This window comes from Trachypithecus francoisi, unplaced genomic scaffold, assembly GCF_009764315.1.
Source record: "Trachypithecus francoisi isolate TF-2019V2 unplaced genomic scaffold, Tfra_2.0 Lachesis_group4, whole genome shotgun sequence".
In the NCBI taxonomy this organism is placed as follows: domain Eukaryota; kingdom Metazoa; phylum Chordata; class Mammalia; order Primates; family Cercopithecidae; genus Trachypithecus; species Trachypithecus francoisi.
The window spans coordinates 27,626,313-27,649,978 of record NW_022681469.1 but is presented as its reverse complement, the minus strand read 5'-3'; the positions used below and the strand labels follow the sequence as shown (position 1 = coordinate 27,649,978).

At 37.1% G+C, this 23,666-nt stretch overlaps 1 protein-coding gene across 4 annotated transcripts in view; it reads left to right on the top strand.

Moving 5' to 3' along the window:
• MKLN1 (muskelin 1) overlaps nucleotides 1-23,666 on the top strand; it is a 392,713-nt gene that overhangs the window by 223,974 nt on the left and 145,073 nt on the right. The gene's annotated exons all lie outside the window — the stretch shown is intronic.

Here is a 23,666-nt window from a genome sequence, read left to right as displayed (position 1 = left end):
TATGGGGGACTTTTGAAGAAAATATTTCTTAACATCTTTGCACATTGGGGAGATGTTTCAGTTAGAAAAAATTTTTTTTGTTTAGTGAGAACTTCATGACTTGGTTATGAATATTTGTAAAAATCTGTGAAGTCAAAGCAACATTCTGTAGAATACTATATATATATTTATTTATACTGTAGATAAACAAAGATACTGTTGAATGGGTTTTGCTTATGATGAAATGTTACTTATTAAGATTAATCCATGTTTTAAAAAAGTATACAGGCCGGGCGCGGTGGCTCAAGCCTGTAATCCCAGCACTTTGGGAGGCCGAGATGGGCGGATCACGAGGTCAGGAGATCAAGACCATCCTGGCTAACACGATGAAACCCCGTCTCTACTAAAAATACAAAAACTAGCCGGGCGCGGTGGCGGGCGCCTGTAGTCCCAGCTACTCGGGAGGCTGAGGCAGGAGAATGGCGTAAACCCGGGAGGCGGAGCTTGCAGTGAGCTGAGATCTGGCCACTGCACTCCAGTCCGGGCGACAGAGCGAGACTCCGCCTCAAAAAAAAAAAAAAAAGTATACAAAGAGAAAGGAAATATCATTTATAGTCATTATCTAGTAATAATTTAAGAAGTCTAATATAAATCTGTCATTTAAAAAGTTATTGAATGGCAGTTAATTAGATTAAAGTACCCTAACATAACTTATATTTTGAATTGGTAGTTAATAATAATTGGAAAACTAGGCTATGTTTAGTCATAAGAGTGTAGGGTTTCCTCTCAACGCATTTTAGCTATATCCCACAAGTTTTGGTATGTTACATGTTCATTGTCATTTATGCAAAAATGTTTTTCAAATTTTATTTTGGCTTATTCTTTGACCTGTGGGTTTTAAAATTTTTTTTTAACAAGTGTATTGCTTTTTTGAACATTTGGGGATTTGCTAGTTATGTTTCTGTTACTAATTTCTTAATTTCACTATGATTAGAGAACACACTGTGGATGGTTTTAGACCTTTATTGATACTTATTTTACAGCTCAGCCTTTTTATAAATGTTTATGTACCCTTGAAAAGACTGTGCATTCTGCTATTAACTACTGTCTTCTATGTACTTTGTTAAGTTCAAGTTTGTAAATTGTGTAATTGTGTTGTTCAAATCTTCTCTATCCTTACTGAATTTTTTTTGCCTTTTTTTCTATTCATTACAGAGAGGTGTCTTGAAGTTAAGTGTTAAATGTGTCTTACTGTGATTGTGGATTTGTATATTTCTCCTTTTAGTTCTATACAGAACTAAACTGTATGCTTTATATATTTTGAAGTCATATTACTAGGCCCATACAAACATATCTTTCTAGTACATTGACTATCGTTATAACATGTCCCTTTTTATCTCTAGTAACACTTGTCTCTCGCCTCAAAGTCGTCTTAGTATAGCTACACCTGCTTTATTTTGGCTACTGTTTGCTTGTGTGGTATAACTTTCCCTCTCCTTTTTGCTTTTAATGCTTCTGTAGCTTTATATTTGAGGTCTGTTTCTTGTTAAGAATAAACAGATTTTTGTTTGCCTGTTTTTAATTAAATCTGAAGTGTATTTAGCTTATTAACAGTAAATATAATTATTGATAAATTGGGTTTATGGCTATTTTATTGTTTTCTGTTTGTCATACTGGTTCTATGTTCTGTTTTCTCTCCATTGTTGCCTTCTTTTGAATTAATCAAGTGTTTTAAAAAATGTTGTTTTATTCCTCCCTTTAATAGCTTGTTATATATTCTGTTACTGTTCTTTTGGTGGTTACACTGGATTACCACAAGCATTCTTGTGGTACATTGGAGTTGCATATTCATTAAGATTTTGAAAAACAACATCTCAGACATTGTTAGGACCCTAGAAAACTTTAATAGCATTTCTCATTCTCCTGCTTTTATGTTGTCATTGCCATGCATTTCAAGTCTACATTTAAATCCAGAGACTTATTTTGTACAGTTAGTATTTACCCTTTCCATTGTTCTTTATTTCCTTTTGTATTTACATGCTTCCATCTGAGATTAATTTTCCTCTGTCTGAAGAGCTCCTTTTGGGGAGTTTGGTGGTACTGAATTCTCAGTTTTTGCTTGTTTGAAATTCATTTATTTTCATCTTGGAAGAATATATTAACTGACTGTAGAGTTCCGCATTATTAGCTGTTATTTCTTGAAGCACTTTAAAGGTCTCAGTTCATTGTTTTCTAGCTTCCATTGTTTCTGTTGCAAAATCAGCTGTCAGACTTATTGTTGCTTCTTGGAAGGTAATGTGACTTTCTTATTCAGCTGCCTTTCTTTTTGTCTTTCTCTTTTTCTTTACGTTTAAACAGCTTTTCAGTGATGCACCTAAGAATGGTTTTGTTTGTACTCTGAAGTTTCTGGCACCTCTTGAGTTTGTAGTATGAGATCAGTTGTGAAAAAATTTTGACCTTTTAAAAATAGTTTCTGCCCTATTTTTGTCTCCTTTCCTCTGTGACTCCAATTAAACCTTTATTATACTTTTTATCATCCCCTGTGTGTCTCCTGCTCTCTTCTGTTATTTTTATAATTTTTTTCCTCCTCTTACTCCATTCTGGATAGTTTTTACTTGACTGTATTTCAGTTCATTTATTCTGAATTTAACTATGTCCAACCTGCTTTTTTAATCCCATCTATTCTTAATTTTAGTTATAGTATTTTTTAGTTTTAGAATTTTTATTTGGTTCTCTCTTTTTAAGATAGATTCTGATTCTCATGTGAAAGTCTCTTGTCATGTATTTTTTGAGCGTATTAATCAAATTGCTTTAAAGTCTGTGTCTGAAAACTCCAGTATCTGGATCACCTATAGGCCTGTTTCCATCATCTTTTTCCTTTTGGTTTTGCATCTTGTTAGTTCAAATGATAATAATTAATATATTTGTATATTAATGTATGTTAACTATATATTATATTGTATATTATATATATTATTATATGTGGATAATAACATAACAGTAATAATTATTATTAGGCAACTTTTTGATTGAGTGCCAGACACTATGTGCAGAATTTTAGATACAAATTTTGTATCTATAATGATACATTTCCCCAGATAGGATTCACGTATCTTCGGATTCACCCATCTTCTTGCAGGCAGGTAGAGATCACTGCAACTGTCAAGGACTGAGCTAACTTGAGGTTGGGTTTTCAGCCTTATAAACCTTGTTCTACCTGTAGTTGGCTTCCAACTTGTTAGTCCCCTAGAGATCTCAGTTAGATCTCAGTTAAGAGATTGGGTGTTTTTAGGGCTTCTCTAGCTTTTTTTTTCTCCGGACCCATGAGAGTTTTAAAAGCTCCTTCTTCCTTTTTAATTACTTTCTGCTGGCTTTTTAGCCTTTTGCTATGTGCAGTTTAAAAGCTGACAAATCCCTCAAGAGGAAAATCAGTACTGAGTGTCAGATTTGTTCTTCTGTGCCTTCTTTCACAATGGAATCTTGACTCCTCAAGACTTAGCTACCAAGATTTGTCCCCCTACTCCCATGATATTGCCAAAAACTTTGCTGACTTCTCTGCCTCCTAGTGGCTGTCCTTTTTTGGCTTCCCAGCCTCTTGTCCTGTGCCATTAAAGAAATAGGTGACATGTCTTGAAAGGGAAAGCTGCACAGAATGTGAGATACCCTTCAGTGAGTTTCTTGCCACCTCAGAAAGTCTTCAGTGAGTTCTTAGCTACCTCAGAAAGTCTCTGATATTTTAAGAACTTTCTCCCTATTTAATACAAGGTTTCTATTCAAGAGGGAGTGTTGGTCTGCTACAGACTGTTCCGTCATATTCAAAAGCAGAAATCTTTCTGTGTTTAGTTCTTTTGAAATAGAGTGTTATATCTTGTAGGCCTATGAGTTTCTCATGGTTATATTGATGTAATAACGTAAGACTTGATCCCCAGAGTTCTTTGTCTCTTGCTCAGTGTTTTCCTTCATTAACTGCTTACTCTTGCTATCTGATGGGAAAGAATTGTGGAACATAAATACAGTTGACCCTTGAACAACATGGATTTGAATTTGCAGGTCCACTTATACATGATTTTCTTCTGCTTCTGCCACCTTGAAACAGAAAGGTCGATCTCTTTCTCCTCCTCAGCCTACTCAACGTGAAGATGACAAAAATGAAGACCCTTTATGATGATCTACTTCCATTTAATGAATAGTAAATATTTTTCTCTTCCTTTTAATTTTCTTAATAACATTTTCCTTTCTCTAGCTTATTGTAAGAATACAATAAGTATGTTATACATGTAACACATGAAATATGTGTTAATTGGCCCTTCATGTTACTGATAAGGCTTCTGGTAAACAGTAAGCTATTAGCAGTTAAGTTTTATGGGAGTCAAAAGTCATACATGGCTTTTTCAACTGCATGGGAATTGGCGCCCTTAGGCCCCGCATTGTTCAAGGGTCAACTAACTATAACATGATTTGTTAGCAGTTGTTTTATTCTTGATCTTAGCCAAAAGGCTGAAAAATGATTGTTAAGCAGTTGTTTTAAATGTTTATTAAGAGTTAAAATGAGATTTTACTTTTGGTTTTGTTAGTGATTTGCACATTTCTTTTGAGACTTACTTGTTTATAAGGTTAGGAAATTGAGAGTTGGTCAGGTGCAGTGGCTCATGCCTGTAATCCCAGCACTTTGGGAGGTGGAGGTGGACGGATCACTTGAGGTCAGGAATTCAGCCTGGCCAACATAGTGAAACCCTATCTCTACTAAAAATACAAAAATTAGCAGGACGTGGTGGTGCATGCCTGTGCTCCCAGCTATTTGGGAGGCTGAGGCATGAGAATTGCTTGAACCCAGGAGGCAGAGGTTGCAGCGAGCTGAGATTGTGCCACTGTACTCCAGCCTGGGTGACAGAGTGAGACTCAGTCTCAAAAAAAAAAAAAAGAAAAGAAAAGAAAATTGAGAGTTTAATCTTTAAGTATAGTATTTCCCTACATATAATAAGATTTTTAAATTATCTACCTTTTTGTTAGAACTTTTATGGAATCTTATATTTCTGTGAAGATGTAGGTCTAGAAAGAAGATACTTGGGTCTGGTGTAAACTTTGGTTTTGTAAATGTTAGTATTTAATACTTTAAAAATATTCCTACTTTTTTTTAGTATGACTAATATTTATTATGGCCAATATCACCTATGTATTTGTTGTTAAGGAAGTTGTCTTATATACATAGAAATTCTATAATAAGCTACTTTAAACAACCCCGGATATGTTTGTTTTCCCTTCCTGTCACTGTCCTTTTTCTTCCCTTTTCCCTTTTGATTAAGAAGTTGCATCAGAAAAGTCATAAAATCTAACTACTGTTTATTCTTCAGCTGTCAGCTAAAATGTCACTTTCTCAGAAAATCCTGCCTGACCCCCCTTTCCCCATTGATCTGGCACCCACTCCCCTGGCCCTACAGTTAAATGTTTTCATAGCAACGAGTACCTATCTATCATTTTTTACAGTTTGTAATTACAACTTTTTTTTTCTTTTTTGAGATGGAGTCTCGCTTTGTCGCCCAGACTGGAGTGCAGTGGTGCAGTCTTGGCTTACTACAACCTCTGCCTCCTGGGTTCAAACAATTCTCCTGCCCCAACCTCCCGAGTAGTTGGGACTACAGGTGCGCACCACCACACCTGGCTAATTTTTTATTTTTAGTAGAGACGGAGTGTCATCATGTTGGCCTCAAACTCCGGACCTCAAGTGACCCACCTGCCTTGGCCTCCCAAAGTACTGGGATTACAGGCGTGAGCCACCGTGCCCGGCTTCCTGTATTAAAATGTGTAATTATTCCTGTATTAAAATGTATAATTACTTGATTAATAGCTATCTTCCCAAATAGACCAAAAACTCCATAGAATGTATGGAATTTTCCTTCATCATTGTAGTCCAAGCATGGTATTTATTAAATGAGTAAATGAGTGAATTAACTAGCCATTTTGATTGCTTTTCTCTTTTTAGTGCAGTTTTGGTTTAGGACTGTAAGGTGTCATATTGGCCATATTCAGAATGTCACATTAGTGACATAGTTTTAAGTCCATTCTGTATTTTTTTCAATGAGTTTCACCAAAATCTGAGAGTACCTTGAGTGAAATTGGTTATCTCTAGGGTGGAGGTACTGTATTTGGGAAAGACTTGTAACAATAGAAAGCTTTTTATTTAAATTGTTGAGTTTTAAACAATTTTTTAATGAAGTTATTTATGATTTTATAGGTAATATTTTTAATGAGACTGAAAAATTTGTAGAGGGCAGTTTATTACAGAATCTGATTTGCCTAATAGTTTTTGAGTATCTGTATTTTGATTAATTTTAAGATAGGGATCATTTCCTCTAATTCTTTGAACATAATTATTTGTTGGTTGATTTTTTTTTTTTCATGTAACAGTGTTTTTGAGATGTAATTTAAATACCATATAATTCTTCTACTTTAGGGTATTCAATTCAATGGATTTTTTTATACATTCACAGATGTGACCGTCATTGCAGTCAATTTTTTTTTTTTTTTTTTGAGACAGAATCTTGCTCTGTCACCCAGGCTGGAGTGCAGTGGCTGGATCTCAGCTCACTGCAAGCTCCGTCTCCCGCTTTTACGCCATTCTCCTACCTCAGCCTCCCGAGTAGCTGGGACTACAGGCACCCGCCACCTCGCCCGGCTAGTTTTTTGTATTTTTAGTAGAGACGAGGTTTCACCGTGTTAGCCAGGATGGTCTCGATCTCCTGACCTCGTGATCCGCCCTTCTCGGCCTCCCAAAGTGCTGGGATTACAGGCTTGAGCCACCGTGCCCAGCCCATTGCAGTCAATTTTAGGACATTTTCATAATCTCAAAAGGAAAATTGTAGCCTTTGGCTCTTATCCACTTACTCTTCCATCTCTGAGCAACCACTAAACTACTTTTGGTGTCTATACATTTGCCTGTTTCAGACTTTTTCTATAAATGGAATCATATAATATATGGCCTTTTGTGATTGGCTTCCATTTAGGATATTGTTTTCAAAGTTCATCAATATTGTATCATGTATCTGTACTACATCGTTTTTATGGCTGGTAAGTATTCTATTGTATTGATATACCACATTGTGTTTAGCCATTCATTAGTTCAGTGGTCCCCAACCTTTTTGGCACCAAGGACTGGCTTTGTGGAAGACAGTTTTTCCATGGATGGGGGTAAGCGGGGAGGATGGTTTCAGGATGAAATCGTTCCATTTCAGATCATCAGGCATTAGATTCTTATAAGGAACAAAACCAAAACAGCAACAACAACAACAACAACAAGATTACAGGCGTGAGCCACCACACCTGGACTGATCATAAATAATTTTTAATGATAGCTCGTTACACGATTTTTGGCGTATAATTTGGAAGGTGGTAAAAAAAAAAAATTAGCAGTACAGGAACAGTCCAGGTCAAGTATCCCTTACTTGAAATGCTTAAGACCAGAAGTATTTTGGATTTTGGAATTTTTAGGATTTTGGAATATTTGCATTATGTTAATATATACTTAGCAATTGAGCATCCCTAATCTGAAATTTGAAATCTGAAATGCTCCCATGAGCATTTTCTTGCAGTGTTAGGTCAGAACTCAAAAAGTTTTCAGATTTTGGAACATTTCTGATTTTGGGTTTTCAGGTTTTGGATTCTCAAACTGTAGTAACAGAAATTCCTTCTCTTGCCTTGTATTTATTTATGTGAGCAAGGGAGGATCATAGAGTCCAGGAGTTGGAGAATACCTTGGGTAACACAGCGAGACCTCTTCTCTACAAAACATTAAATTAGTCAGGTGTGGTGTTGTGCTCCTGTAGTTCTAGCTACTTGAGAGGCTGAGGCTTGAAGATCACTTGAGCCCAGGAATTTGAGGCTGCAGTGAGCTATGATCACGCCACTGCACTCCAGCCTGGACAGCAGAGTGAGACTGTGTCTCAAAAAAAAAAATTAAAAAATAACAATAGAGTTGATGTTGAATCCCATTTGATTCTAGCGGTGATATTTATTCATATATACATGAGATAATGGTTTTGAAAGTACACGTGTCTTTGAGAATCATCTCTAATACCTTTATACTTAATCATTATCTGTCAAAGTTTTTAATATATTTATATTGTTTTGGTCAGTAATATATCTATGAAATTGATAGGCCGGGCGTGGTGGCTCAAGCCTGTAATCCCAGCACTTTGGGAGGCCGAGATGGGCAGATCACGAGGTCAGGAGATCGAGACCATCCTGGCTAACACAGTGAAACCCCGTCTCTACTAAAAAATACAAAAAAAACTAGCCGGGCGAGGTGGCAGGCGCCTGTAGTCCCAGCTACTGGGGAGGCTAAGGCAGGAGAATGGCGTAAACCCAGGAGGCGGAGCTTGCAGTGAGCTGAGATCCGGCCACTGCACTCCAGCCCAGGCGACAGAGCGAGACTCCGTCTCAAAAAAAAAAAAAAAAAAAAAAGAAATTGATAATAACATCCAGAAGAAATTTTTAAAATCACTTGGAATCTCATGATGAGAAATAAAAAAAGCTTAATTTACATGGCATTTTCTCAAAGAAGTCATATGGAGTGGAAAATGAAAGACCTTCCAGCATATAAGTATATTACATTTTGGAAAAGTCTGTGGGGGAAGTTTAAGGAGAAACCAAGATAATATAAACTTTTGACTGTATAAGAAGAGGCTGTTCATTTAAAAAACAGATGATGCTCAAAAGAAGACATCCATACAGCCAACAGACACATGAAAAAATGCTCATCATCACTGGCCATCAGAGAAATGCAAATCAAAACCACAATGAGATACCATCTCACACCAGTTAGAATGGCAATCATTAAGAAGTCAGGAAACAACAGGTGTTGGAGAGGATGTGGAGAAATAGGAACACTTTTACACTGTTGGTGGGATTGTAAACTAGTTCAACCATTATGGAAAACAGTATGGCGATTCCTCAAGGATCTAGAACTAGATGTACCATATGACCCAGCCATCCCACTACTGGGTATATACCCAAAGGATTATAAATTACTCTACTACAAAGACACATGCACACGTTTGTTTATTGCGGCACTATTCACAATAGCAAAGACTTGGAATCAACCCAAATGTCCATCTGTGACAGACTGGATTAAGAAAATGTGGCACATATACACCATGGAATACTATGCAGCCATCAAAAAGGATGAGTTTGCGTCCTTTGTAGGGACATGGATGCAGCTGGAAACCATCATTCTTAGCAAACTATCACAAGAAGAGAAAACCAAACACCGCATGTTCTCACTCATAGGTGGGAACTGAACAATGAGATCACTTGGACTCGGGAAGGGGAACATCACACACTGGGGCCTATCATGGGGAGGGGGGAGGAGGGAGGGATTGCATTGGGGAGTTATACATGATATAAACGTCATGCACATGTACCCTAGAACTTAAAGTATAATAAAAAAAATAAAAAAAAATAAAAAATAAAAAAAAATAAAAAACAGATGATGGTATTTTTATTCTATTGATGCTTTTAAAAGAGCATATATAACAACTATTAAAAATTAACAATATTTGGGCAGGTATGGTGGCTCATGCCTGAAATCCCAGCACTTTGGGAGGCCAAGGCAGGTGAGTTGAGGCTAGGAGTTCGAGACCAGCCTGGCCAGCATGGTGAAACCCTGTCTCTACTAAAAATACAAAAGTTAGCTGGGCATGATGGTGCACACCTGTAATCCCAGCTACTCAGGAGGCTGAGGCAGGAGAGTTCCTTGAACCTGGGAGGCAGAGGTTGCAGTGAGCCAAGATTGCGCCACTGCACTTCAGCCTGGCGACAGAGCGAGACTCCATCTCAAAGAAAAAAAAAAAAAATTAAAGTACACTGGAAATCACAACCTTTGCGATAATTATAAGGTATGAAACATTTTGCAACCAAAAAATGTTGAGGATGTGCATAGATTTTCAAAATTAATTTAGAGGGTACTTGAGCAGAAAAGCTTGTGCACCATTGACTGACAGCGGTTTGCACATTCAAATTACTTGCGAATCTTTTAAAAATTCTGATGCTCCTAGGTGACAAAATAACCTATTATTTTGGGCCTAGGCCCAAAGTAATGATGAAGATTACTTTGTATGATGAAGATCCCACAAAAGTTATTGTTTTTATATAGTTACATATACATATGTATTTATTCTATAGTTACATGTATAGATAGAAAAAAGACTTAGAATCTAAACAAAAGCAAAAAGATAGGAAAATATTAATGAAAAATTGAACATGGAGGCTAGCCTTGATCCAGAAGGTCCACCTTCTCACCTTCAGGACACGTGGCTTAATGAGCAGATGATGCTCTTTGACCGGGATTCAGGACTTGATGGGTGAGACACAGGCTGAATTTCAGCCTTCACTCTTCAGTGGGACTTCTAGTGCACGGTGCATCCTGCATAATTGTATATAGCAGCCCTGCACCTTCTACCTAATAATAGGTCTAGAAAGGGATTAGAAAAAAAAATAGAAATGAAAGGAAAAAAATAGAGGAAAATTTATCTTAGCTAAAGAAAGACTCAGTTGAAGTCATTAGTTTGAGCAGCCTTGCTGATTGTCAAGAGAGTAAGTGCGAAAATATCCATAATTAGTCTACATTCAGATGCAGGAACCTGGTGCTGGAGAAGCTGATCAGGCACAGGAACTGGGCGTTGAAGCTGTATATGCTGCTGGAGCCTGATGCTGGAGAAACCTGTATGGCAGGAATGAAGAGCTAGAGAAGCTATGTGTGCTGCAAGAGCATGCAGGCCAAGCATACCTGAACCAAGAAGCCAAACAAAAACAAAAAAACCCAATGACAAAAAACCCTTACTTGCTGCGATGACTCCTGCCCCCTCTTACTGACACAGCTTAACATCGTGCCAGCTGGTAAAGGAAAAATAAAGGGCCTAAATCTATTTTCAAAGAGGAGACAAAAAGGGTGAATTTAGAGGTGAGAGTCAATAAATCCATAATTGGCTCCTGTATTTTTGCCTTTTGATGTGATTTTAAAAACTGTTTTCTCAGCATTTCATTTATACTTAAACTAGTTAAATCTAGTATCTGAAATTTTCTTCATCTGGCTAATCTGATGCCCATTATTGTTTCAAGTGGATTAATATTACTGGTAGGCTTTTGTATTTCTGTTTTCCATTCATAAAGTGCAATAACATTTTTTAAATTGCAAAAATGGGTACTGAATTATAAAGACAGTAGTGCTTTTGAAACAAATGTTGGTTGACATGTGAGGTAATCATAGTATAGTAACAAACTCATGGTTTGTGAACTGATGAACATTCTGGATTTAACAAAGGAAAGGCTGAGAGCTCTAAGATACGTAAGTATGAGTTGTGTCTGACGGTTGAGTGAGGAGAGTTATTACCTGTAATAAACTTGATTTCAGTTATATCACTAAACTGCTCATGTTCCATGTAATATTTTAAACAGAAAAGCACTCCAAAGTTACATTCTGTGCTACAGCTATCTATATTGTGATTTGCCATATGACATATCTCTTATTAATATATGAAGAGGCCGGGCGCGGTGGCTCGTGCCTCTAATCCCAGCACTTTGGGAGGCCGAGGCAGGCAGATCACAAGGTCAGGAGATCGAGACCATCCTAGCTAACACGGTGAAACCCTGTCTCTACTAAAAATACAAAAAAATAGCTGGGTGTGGTGGCAGGCGCCTGTAACCCCAGCTACTCGGGAGGCTGAGGCAGGAGAATGGTGTGAACCCAGGAGGCAGAGCTTGCAGTGAGCCGAGATCACAGCCAGTGCACTCCAGCCTGGGCAACAGAGTGAGACTCCGTCTCAAAAAAATAAATAAATAAAATAAAATATATGAAGAGAGCATTAAAACAACCTTGCCCATTTATCAGATATGTTCTAGGTGTGAATTTATTTGTGAATTTTATGTGAACAGACATATATAGAAATGAGCTTTTGAAAGTCTAACATACAACTACAGCCGTTAATCAGGGACATATGTAGAAAATAATTCATGTGGCCGGGCGCGGTGGCTCAAGCCTGTAATCCCAGCACTTTGGGAGGCCGAGAAGGGCGGATCACAAGGTCAGGAGATCGAGACCATCCTGGCTAACACGGTGAAACCCCGTCTCTACTAAAAAATACAAAAAACTAGCTGGGCGAGGTGGCGGGCGCCTGTAGTCCCAGCTACTCGGGAGGCTGAGGCAGGAGAATGGCGTGAACCTGGGAGGCGGAGCTTGCAGTGAGCTGAGATCCGGCCACTGCACTCCAGCCTGGGCGACAGAGCAAGACTCCGTCTCAAAAAAAAAAAATAATAATAATAATAATAATTCATGTATATGCAGAGATGTTGGGAGAAGTTTCATTCCAAAGCTAACACAAAACAAGGTACACAAGTTTTTATAGAAGATGTTATCCATTGTGGTAATATTTGATCTATAATACTTCTGAATTTTTTAATAGTTTTAAGAGTTCACTATAGTAGTTGGGTTTTTTGTTTGTTTGTTTGTTTTTAGACAGGGTCCCACAAATGTAATTTAAAAGTATTTGTAGATCCTCTGGATTTCTCTGAGGAAGAGAGTTTGAAAAATGCTTTACCATGGGACTTAGGGTGTTGGTCAAAGATACCTATTATAGGGATGAGAGGAGAGTTCTCATTAAGTAAGCAGATTTGGATTAGATAATATTGGTTTGACCTGTCATCTTTAGTACAGTTTAAATTATTATACTGTGGCACAAGCTGGATCTGATGCAAAGGAAAACATGAAAGAATTGAGACAGTGTGGTATAGAGAGAACACTGACCTAGGACCACGGACTTGAGTTCTAATCCCAGTTCTCCCACTGATTAATCGGTAATTTTAGATCAGTCATTTAGTTTCTCTAGCCTTTTATTTTTTTCTCATACAAAATGAGGGATTTAGATTCTGAAGTTCTTTTTTGACGCAAGATAGCAAAGAGTTGATATTACAGAGTAATTTTTTAAAGACATGTACTCTTTCCCACATCCACATATTATAGTTCATATTAAGCTAAATTGTTGCCCAGCAAAGATATTTTAAGAACTTGATATAATTAGATGATAGTGATTGTTTTAGTAAAATTAATTACATATAAATGAAGGTGTGAGAGTGCTTAGAAACAGTTTGATCTCTTAAATCTTTTTTTTTTTTTTTTTTTTTTAAACACAGAGTCTTGCTCTGTTGCCCAGGCTGGAGTACAGTGGCAAATCTCAGCTCACTGCAACCTCCACCTCATGGGTTAAAGCAGTCCTCTTGCCTCAGTCTCTTGACTAGCTGGGACTACAGGTGCGTGCCACCACGCCCAGCTAATTTTTTGTATTTTTGGTGGAGACGGGGTTTCACCATGTTGGCCAGGATGGTCTCGATCTCTTGACCTTGTGATCTGCCTGCCTCGGCCTCCCAAAGTGCTGGGATTTAGGTGTGAGCCACTGCATCCAGCCTTAAATCTTTCTAATCTTTCTATGATTATATTGTTATATTGTCTAAGGTTTGAAGACTGTGTGTACTAAGCGGTAAATCATTGCCAGATCATGTACAAATTTTTTTTTTTTTTGAGACGGAGTCTCGCTCTGCCGCCCAGGCTGGAGTGCAGTGGCCGGATCTCAGCTCACTGCAAGCTCCGCCTCCCGGGTTTACGCCATTCTCCTGCCTCAACCTCCCGAGTAGCTGGGACTACAGGCGCCCGCTACCTCGCCCGGCTAGTTTTTTGTATTCTTTTAATAGAGACGAGGTTTCACCGTGTTAGCCAGGATGGTCTCGATCCGCCCTCGTGATCCGCCCTTCTCGGCCTCCCAAAGTGCTGGGATTACAGGCTTGAGCCACCGCGCCCGGCCCGATCATGTACAAATTTAATGATCTTTGCATTAGGTAGAAAGGGGATAGTTCTTAGTTTTGAAATATATTCTGAAGGGTCATTTAATTTCTGAAAAGATTGATAATTCAAGCCTTCTGAGATATTCAGCAATTGCGGACTATTTTTATATGAGTGTCTCAATACATAGATTTTTTGGTTTTAGGGAGACACCAAATCATGTTAATGAGCTCTTTCATTTGATTTTTGTCTAGTGAGAATTTCCTATTTTATCATTCTTCTGTATAGGAATGTTTGTTTTATTTTGTTGCCATTCTTTTTTCCTAGCGGTTGCTCCATTAATTTGTGTGGAGTATGCAGGTATGTGTTCCCAAAGTGCTTTGAGTCCTTAGAGATAATTACTACATGCTCAAACATTTTCAGTTGCTTGGTACTAATAAGTTGACTTGAGTTTTACTTTGAGTGATAGTAACTAATGGTACTACAATAGCCTGCTATTTGCTAGGCCATGGACATTCTATAGTTTTCAACCTGTATTTGCACCCACCTCTCTTTCTTTCTTCTGGTTTATTTTAAAGTAAATATAAGTTATGTTATTTCTAAATATTTCAGTATACATGAAGAAGATGACATTTTCTTAGTTATTTTTTATTTCATTGTTTTATTTTAAAACTTTTTTTTTTTTGGTAGAGGTGGGGTCTTGCTATGTTGCCCAAGCTAATCTCAAACTCCTGGGTTCAAGCACTGCTTCACCTCAGCCTCCCAGAGTTCCAGAATTACAGGCATGAGCCACTGCACCTGGCCTTAGTTGACTGTTAATCCATAACAAATTGCTACAAACTTAGCAACTTAAAACAATACACATTTATTATCTCAATGAGGGTCCGGTTTTTGGATATAGATTTGAGAGGTCTTCTGCTCCAGGTCTCTAAGGCTACAGTCAAGATGTTGGCTGGGGCTGTGGTTTCACCTAAAGGCTTGAGTGGAGAAGGATCTGCCTCTAAGCTTATGTGATTGTTGGCAGGATTCAGTTTCTTGCAAGTTGTTGCCCAGAGGTTGTCCTCGGTTCATTGCCATGTGGACGTCTTTAATGTGGTGTTTTGCTTCATCAGTGCCAACAAGGGAAAGTCTGCTAGTGAAGTGGAAGTCACAGTTTTATGTAGCATAGACCCAGAAATGTCCCATCACCTTTGCCATATTCTCTTGGTTAAAAACAAGTCACTAGGCCAACCTACGCTCAGTGAGATGAAATTACAATGAGATGGAATTACACAATGGTGTGAATAGTTGGTGGTGGGGATCATTTGAGGCCATCTTTGAACTGCCCTGCCAGAGACATTTTCTCTTATAGCTACAATGTCATTATTTTACTTAACAGATTTAGCAGTAATACTTTAATTACAATTAATACCTAGTCCATATTTAATTTTCAGTTTTTTAAAAAATATCTTTTTATAGTGTGTTTGAATCAGGATCCAAACGCTTATTGTATTTGTTGTTATGCCCCTTTTACAATTATTTTTATCAAGAATTCTTGGCTGGGCGCGGTGGCTCAAGCCTGTAATCCCAGCACTTTGGGAGGCCGAGACGGGCGGATCACGAGGTCAGAAGATCGAGACCATCCTGGCTAACACGGTGAAACCCCGTCTCTACTAAAAAATACAAAAATCTAGCCGGGCGAGGTGGCGGGCGCCTGTAGTCCCAGCTACTCGGGAGTCTGAGGCAGGAGAATGGCGTAAACCCGGGAGGCGGAGCTTGCAGTGAGCTGAGATCCGGCCAATGCACTCCAGCCTGGGCGACAGAGCTAGACTCCGTCTCAAAAAAAAAAAAAAAAGAATTCTTCCATTAGCCGGGTATGGTGGTGCACACCTGTAGTCCCAACTACTTTGGAGGCTGAGGCAAGAGGATTGCTTGAGTCCAGGAGGTCAAGGCTGCAGTGAGCTATTATTGTGTCACTGCATTCCAGCTTGGGCAACAGAACAAGACCCTGTCTCTTTTAAAAAGCAAAAAGAAGAAGAAGAGTCTTCCCATCCTCTTGCTGTTTTCCTTTATCTGTTGATTTGTTGAAGAAATCGGGTCATTTGTCCTGAAGAAGCTCCCCCATTCTAGATATGTTCAGTTGTTTTTTTATAGTGGCATTTGACTAATTCCTCTATTTGTCTTGCTTTATATATACTGGAAGTTAAACAGAAAACCTTATTTAGATTTTGGATCAGATTTTTTTTTTTTAAGATGGTCTTGCTCTGTTGCCCAGGCTGGAGTGCAGTGGCACAGTCATGGCTCACTGTAGCCTTGAACCTCCTGGGCTCAACTGATCTCCCATCTCAGCCTCCTGAGTAACTGGAACTACAGGCGTGTGCCACCATGTCTGGCTCATTTAAAAAAATTTTTTTTTTTTTGTAGAATCAAGGTCTCGGGCCGGGCGCGGTGGCTCAAGCCTGTAATCCCAGCACTTTAGGAGGCCGAGACGGGCGGATCACGAGGTCAGGAGATCAAGACCATCCTGGCTAACACGGTGAAACCCCGTCTCTACTAAAAATACAAAAAACTAGCCGGGCGAGGTGGCGGGCGCCTGTAGTCCCAGCTACTCAGGAGGCTGAGGCAGGAGAATGGCGTGAACCCGGGAGGCGGAGCTTGCAGTGAGCTGAGATCTGGCCACTGCACTCCAACCTGGGCGACAGAGCAAGACTCCGTCTCAAAAAGAAAAAAAAAAAAAAAGAAAGGAAAAAAAAAAGAATCAAGGTCTCATTGTGTTGCCTAGGCTGGTCTTAAACTTCTGGCCTCGCGCAATCCTCCCACATTGGCCTCCATCACTTTTTTAGAAAGACCATTCCCTAGGTGGTGCCATATACTTTGTATTTTATCACTTCAGAAGGCACAAAATGTGGTGGTGACAACTTTTTTGTAAAGCCGTCCACTTTTCATTAATCGTGTTAATATCCAAAGATAACTCATTGTTAGAATAAACTATTTCAGTGGAAGTATCAAAATTGGATTTCTCTCATCTTACCATTTATTATCAATCTTTCACATTTATTAGCTGTAATTTTCCTGGATAAAAATTCACCTCATCTATTTGAGCTTTTTGGTTACTCTGAAATATAGTTCTACTGGAAAAGCATGATAAATGCTTAATTCTTTCCTTTTAATCACTAGTTTTCAGCATAGTGAGTTGTTATATACCTCCAGGTGTCTGTCTAATTTTTTCTTTTTTAAAAACGAAAAGCGTTTATGAACATTAGTCTCTTTATTCATTGTGTTTTAAATGACTTCAGTAGTCATTCTTTGTAACGCCAGATGGTTCCATCTTAGGCCAGTGGGAGCCCCTTCAGGCTCTCTCCTGTGTTCCTTTGACATGACCCCATTCTTTATTTTCTTGCTTTTTGGCATAGGAAAATGACTTTATCTACCATGCTTTAGTCGAGGAATGATATTCAGAGTGCATAATTGGAGAATAGAGATACTTAATGTTACCAGATTGTCATTTATTTTAGATCCTTCTAGGTGACAGAGCTAGGAAATAAATTTTTTTAGGAGAAAAAATATCTTGAATTCATACAGCTATTTCCAGTTGTAGAGAAACCTGTTTTTATTTTTGGGTGTAATTAAATTTATAAGTTAACGTAGAATTGTATTTTTATGATGAGTCTTTTTATGCAGGAACATGGCATATCTTTGCATTTTTCCAGCTATCCATCTATCTATCTATCTATCTATCTATCTATCTATCATCTATCTATCTAATCTGTCTGTCCGTCCGTCCGTCCGTCCGTCCGTCTGTCTATCTCAGGGCTGTTTAAAACAGTTTTCTCATAGGTTTTGCACATTTCTTTTCTAAGCTTATGGCTAATACTGTATTTTATTGTTGTAATTAGAGGTCTTCTCTTGCATTATATCTTCTAACTGCTTTTCGCTTTTATGTTTGAAGGCTCTGATTTCTTTGTTTTAACTTAATACCTTTAAAAACAACAACAACAACAAAAAAAACAGGTATATTGTAGGATGCCCCTCTACTGGAGTTTGGGTGATTGGGAGGGAATATGTTGTAAGCAGGCCCTTGATCACCTCCCTGAGGTAGTGTTTGTCAGGTTTCTCCACTGTAATATTTTCCCCTTTTTTCCCTTTTGCATACTGTACTCTTTGGAAAGAAGTCGTTATATACAGCCAACACTGAGGGAGTGCTCTCAGTTCTTTAGAGTGGAGTATTACATAATTTCTTAGGAATTCTTCTTTTTGGGAGATTTGTCTCTTCTGCCATACTAATTTATCCAGTAATTTATTTGTATCATGTGACCTCTGATACTTATTTTATACTTTATTATAATCCAGTACTACTTTATTTATTTTGTTGCTCAAATTGTTCTAGCTTTGGTTGTTGGAAGCTGTTTCAGTTGGCTCATGTGCCCCTTTGACATAACTTCCATCAAGTTTTTGTTTTGTTTTTCGTTTTAGTGCTTTCTTAATTTCTGGTATTACAAGATGCTCCAGGCTCATCTTGTTTATTTTCTGCCCCATTTTTCCATGGAACTGTTGTTCCTTTTATTGGAGAAAGGCATAAGAAACCAAAATCTGGGTGCTAGATGTGCTGCTCTGGGGGTTTTGTTTCTTTTAGTCCCTCTCATTAACCTTATTTCCTGAAACCTTGCTGTAATCATTTATTATTTCCAGGAGTTCGTCAGTTCTTTGGGATTTTCTATATAGGCAGTCATGTCAGCTATGAATGATAACAGTATTGATTCCTTCTTCTCAATCTGTAGACATTTTTCCCCCTTATCTTACTGGATTTAGCTAGCATTTCCAGGATGGTATTGAATAGAATTATCTTATTTCCAGTCTTGGGGGAAAACATCTAGTTTCTCACCATTAAATATGATGCTAGTTGTAGGTGTTTTGTAGGTGCTCTTTTATCAAATTGAAGAGGGCCACTGAAATTCCTAGTTAGCTAAGATTTTTAATCATGAATATGTGTTGGATTCTGTGAAATGCTGTCTCTGCGTCTGTTGATATGATCATATGACTTTCTTCGTTAGCCTATTGATGTGTAATACATTAATTGACTTCAGGATGTTGAAATAGACCTGTAATAAATACATTTGATTGTGGTGTGTAATTATTTGTATACATTTTTTATTGGATTTACTAATTTTTTTAAGAGTATTTTTGCATCCATATTCATAAGAGATTGGCTGGAGGTTTTCTTTTTGTAATGTCTCTATCTGGTTTTTGTATTAGGGTAATGCTGGTCTCATGCAAAGCATTAGGAAGTGTTTCCTCTGGTATTCTTTTCTGAAAGACATTCTAAAGCAGTGGTATCATTGTTTTCTTTAAATGCTTGGTAGAATTCGCCAGTAAAACCATCTGGGCCTGGAGATTTTCTTTTTTGGAAGATTATTAATTACTAATTCAGTTTCATTAGTAGTTATTGGCATATTCAGAAGGTCACTCTCTCGACTTTTGGTAGTTTGTATCTTTTAAGGAATTTGTCCATTTCATTTATGTTATCAGTTTTGTGGGAATAGAGTTGTTCGTTTTATTATCTGTTTAATATCCAAGTGATCAACAGTGATCACTCCTTAGCATTTCCAATATTAGTAATTTGTGTCTTCTCTGTTTTTTTCTTTGTTAGCCTCGCTAGAGTTTTGTCAGTTTTATTGGTCTTTTCAGGTGGCCAGCTTTTGGTTTCTTGCTTTATTCTACACATTTCCTGTTTTCAGTTTCATTGATTTTTTTGCCCTAATTTTTATTTATTTATTTTTTCTGCTTTGTTTATGCTTCAGTTGCTTTTCTTTAGTTTCCTAGGGTGGAAGCTTAAGTGATTGTTTTTAAGTCGATATGACTTAATAAAATGCTTTTAATACCGTAAATTTCCTTCTAAGCATTTCTTTCACTGTATCCCACAAGTTTTGATGTTTTGTTCTTAATTTCACTTGTTCAGAATATTTTTAAATTTATCTGGAGACTGCTTTGGCCCATGTATCATTTAGAAGTATGTTTACACCAAATATTTTGGGATTTTCCAGCTATCTGTGAATGACTTCTAGTTTAATTTCATTGTGGTCTGAGAGCATACTTTGTGTAATCTTCAACTCTTTTACATTACTAACATATATTTTATGATCTTCCTTGGTGAATATTCTTGTGTGAGCTTGAGAAGAATATGTGTTCTGCTGTTATTGGGTGAAATACTCTGCAAAGTCAGTTAGCTCTAGTTGATTGATGATGCTGTTCAGTTCAAGGGTATTCTGAGCTTCTGCCTGCTGAGTCTGTCAATTACTGACAGAGGGATATTGATGTGTTCAATTATAATAATGCTTCTTGAACTTCTGTCAGTGTCTCTGTCAAGTATTTTGACACACTTTTGTTTGGTACAGACACCTTAAGGATTGTTATGTCTTCTTGGAGTGCTGACAGTTTTTTAAATTATTTAATGCTTCTTTTTTTTTTTTACTTTTATTTTTTGAGACAGGGTTTCACTCTGTCGCCCAGACTGGAGTGCAGTGGTGTGATCTTGGTTCACTGCAACCTCTACCTCCCAGGTTCAAGCAATTCTCCTGCCTCAGCCTCCCGAGTAGCTGGGATTACAGGCCTGTGCCACCATGTACATGCTTTAAAATTAAAGCATGTACTTTCTTACCATGTTGGCCAGGCTGGTCTTGAACTCCTGACTTCAAATGATCCACCTGCCTTGGCCTCCCAAAGTGCTGGGATTACAGGCATGAGCCACTGCGCCTAGTTAATGGCTCTCTTTTTTGCTGATGATTTTCCTTGATCTTATGTTTGCTTTGTCTGATGTGAATTAATATAGCTATTCCAGTTTTCTATTTAAAGAATGGTATGTCTTTTTCCATTTCTTTGTATTCACCTATTTGTATCTTTATGGGGGTTTCTGGTAGACAACATATTTGGACTTTGTTTGTTTATCTACTCTAACAGCCTTTTAATTGGTTTCTTTAGACCATTCACATACTAATTGATTGTTGATATAATTGGATTGATATCTACCATATTTGTAACTGTTTTCTATTTACTGTGCTTGTTCTTTGTTCTCTTCCCCTTTTTCTGTCTTCTCTGATTTAAAATGGGCATTCAGTGTGATTCTGTTTTCTCATCTCTTAGCATATCAGTTACATTTCTTTTTAACTTATTTTTAGTGGTTGTCCTAGAATTTGTAATATTTATATACATCTAAACTAAGTCCAGCTTTAAGTAACAGTGTACTGTTTCATGTGCCATGTACCTAATATCAGGGTATTTCTTACTCCCCTCTTGTATCCCTTATAATGTTGTTCTTACTTATTTATCTACATACCATAATCACTCAATATATTGTTAGCATTGTTACTTTGAACAGTTATTTGTTAGATCAGTTAAGAGTAAAAAAAAAAAAAACTTTAATTTTATCTTCATTTAATCCTTCTCTGACCCTCTTTCTTTATATAGATCAATGTTGTAACCTATATAGCTGTTTTTGCTGAAGAACTTCTTTTAACATTTCTGCAAGGCATATCTACTGGTAACAGATTCTCTTAGTTTTTGTTTTGGGAAGTAGTTATTTCTCCTTCACTTTTAAAGGATAATTTCACTGGATATAGACGTCTAGGTTAGTGTTTTTGTTTTTATTTTTTTTTCCCCTGACACTTCAAGTATTTCATTCCACTCTTTTGTTGCTTGCATAGTTTCTAATGAGAAATCCAGTGTAATTCTTCTTGTTTCTCTATAAATGAAGGGTTTTGTTCCCTTGTGTTTGGTTTGAATATGATACTCCAACTTGTAGACTTTTTTGCTGTTTCCTGCTTGGTTTTCTCTGAGCTTCCTGCTTGGTTTTCTCTGGTCAGTGGTTTGGTGCCTGTCATTAATTTTGGAAAATTCCAACCATTATTACTTCAAATATTTCTTCTGCTCCTTTCTTTCCCTTCTCATATTGCAGTTATGCACCTGTTATAGCTTTTTTATTTAAAAAAAAATAGTTTTGGGATATTCTGTTTCTTTTTTCTCTTTATTTTCTTTTTTTCAGTTTGGGAACTTTCTGTTATCATATCTTTAAGCTCACAGATTCTTTCCATGGTACATTACCCATCTGTCTTGCATGTTGTCTACATTTTCCTTTTTTTTTTTTTTTACTTCCCTTCAATCTTGTTCCTTTAACACTTAAATCTCTCTGAGGAAGTTAACTAGGAACTTTTGCTCACTTTCTTTCTTCACTCTCCCAACATCTGATTTTAAGTGATGATCTTTTCCTTTCATTTTATACTGGTGAGGCAGTCAGTAAGTGTATTCCAAATTCTACTTATTCTCTCCATTCTTCTATTTTTTTTTTTTTTTGTTAGCTCTATCTTTTCTACATTGTTGCATCACACATTTATATTCTGTTATGTATGTCATTCTTATCTTCATGGTTAGTTTTAGTTTGGTGGTTAAATATTTTTATTTTGTGTAACCAGATTTTATGCTGAAACTTTTGAAATCATTTCTTCAGTATGTATAGTTTATTCGTTAGAAGGTTTCTCAGAAAGAATGGCTCAAGGAATGCTTTGTTAACTATGCCTTTAAACTTGAAAGATAGTTTGATTATATATACAGTCCTAGGCTCACATTTTTTGTACTTGATTTTCTTGAAATTTTTTATTTTATTTTGTTTGAGTAGAATATACCTGTTTATTGTATTTGGGAGGGTTCTCATTCTTTTTGCTTTGCTTAAGTCTATTTCTGTTTCTTGCAGTTTCTTTTCAGAATGGGTCTCTGTTTTCGTGAAAGAGAGTATTCGTTGGTAGGATAACTTCTGCGGTCCTCTTGGAGTGTAGAATCTGCCTCTCTCAGTTTTCCAGCCTTCTCTGCATTTACCTGCAAGTCTTGGAGCCTGAGAAGAATGTGTTATTTAACTTTACTTAGTTATCAGATTTTCTTGGTCAGATTATTTCCTATGACCAGAATTTGAACTTGTTGGTTCCTTTGTGAAGAATAGATTTTTTCTTTATTTTTACATGAGTGGTTCCTTCTAATTAACATAATTAAAATATTTTCAGAGTGGTGATTTTTTTCTTTTTTTGTACCATCCCTGGTAAAAAAAACTGTCCTGCCCTGTGTCAACACCCTATTTATTTCTTTTATAGCACTTATCACAGTCCATAATTATCTTGTTTACAATTCTACTTGTTTATTTTCTGCTGCTTGTCATTTGAATGTTAGCCTCACAACTGGGGAGGTATACCTATCATGTATACCACGGTATTCCCAGGGCCTATAACACTGTCTAGCATAAGAGTAGGACTCAGTAAATATTTGTTTGATAAGTAACTCCAACAAATAGTAAGATCCCCTTCCTACTATGCTCTTAAAATTGGGAAATACTTGTGAGTCTAAACCTTTGCACTGTATATAAGTATAAGTGATTTGGGAGAAAGCTGTCATTTTTATAGTATATTCTTTATAGCTGGAGATATTAAAAATTGACTTAAGAGTTGATCCTTACTGCATTTTGAATCACTTTTTTTTTTTTTAGAAAAAACATGCTTGTTTATTTATTTACATGTACTTATCCTTTCAAAATGCAGTGTTCTTAGATTTTAAATCAGAAAGCCTTGAAAAGTTATCAGAATTCCCCCTTCCCACACATTTGTAGCTACAATCAAAAACTCTCTAGACTTCCCATGTGTGCAGGTAAAGATATTTCTTGAATATTGGGAGAGAATGCCCCCAGTTCTTACCAAACTGATTATTCTTGGGTATTTAAGTGTGTTCCTTATCAGTATTTCCTTACGTATAAGGACTTTGGTTATTTTTTCTTAACATTTATTTTAGGTTCGGGGCACACATGTAGGTTTGTTACATGGTTGTGTTACAGGGGTTTGTTGTACTGATTATTTCA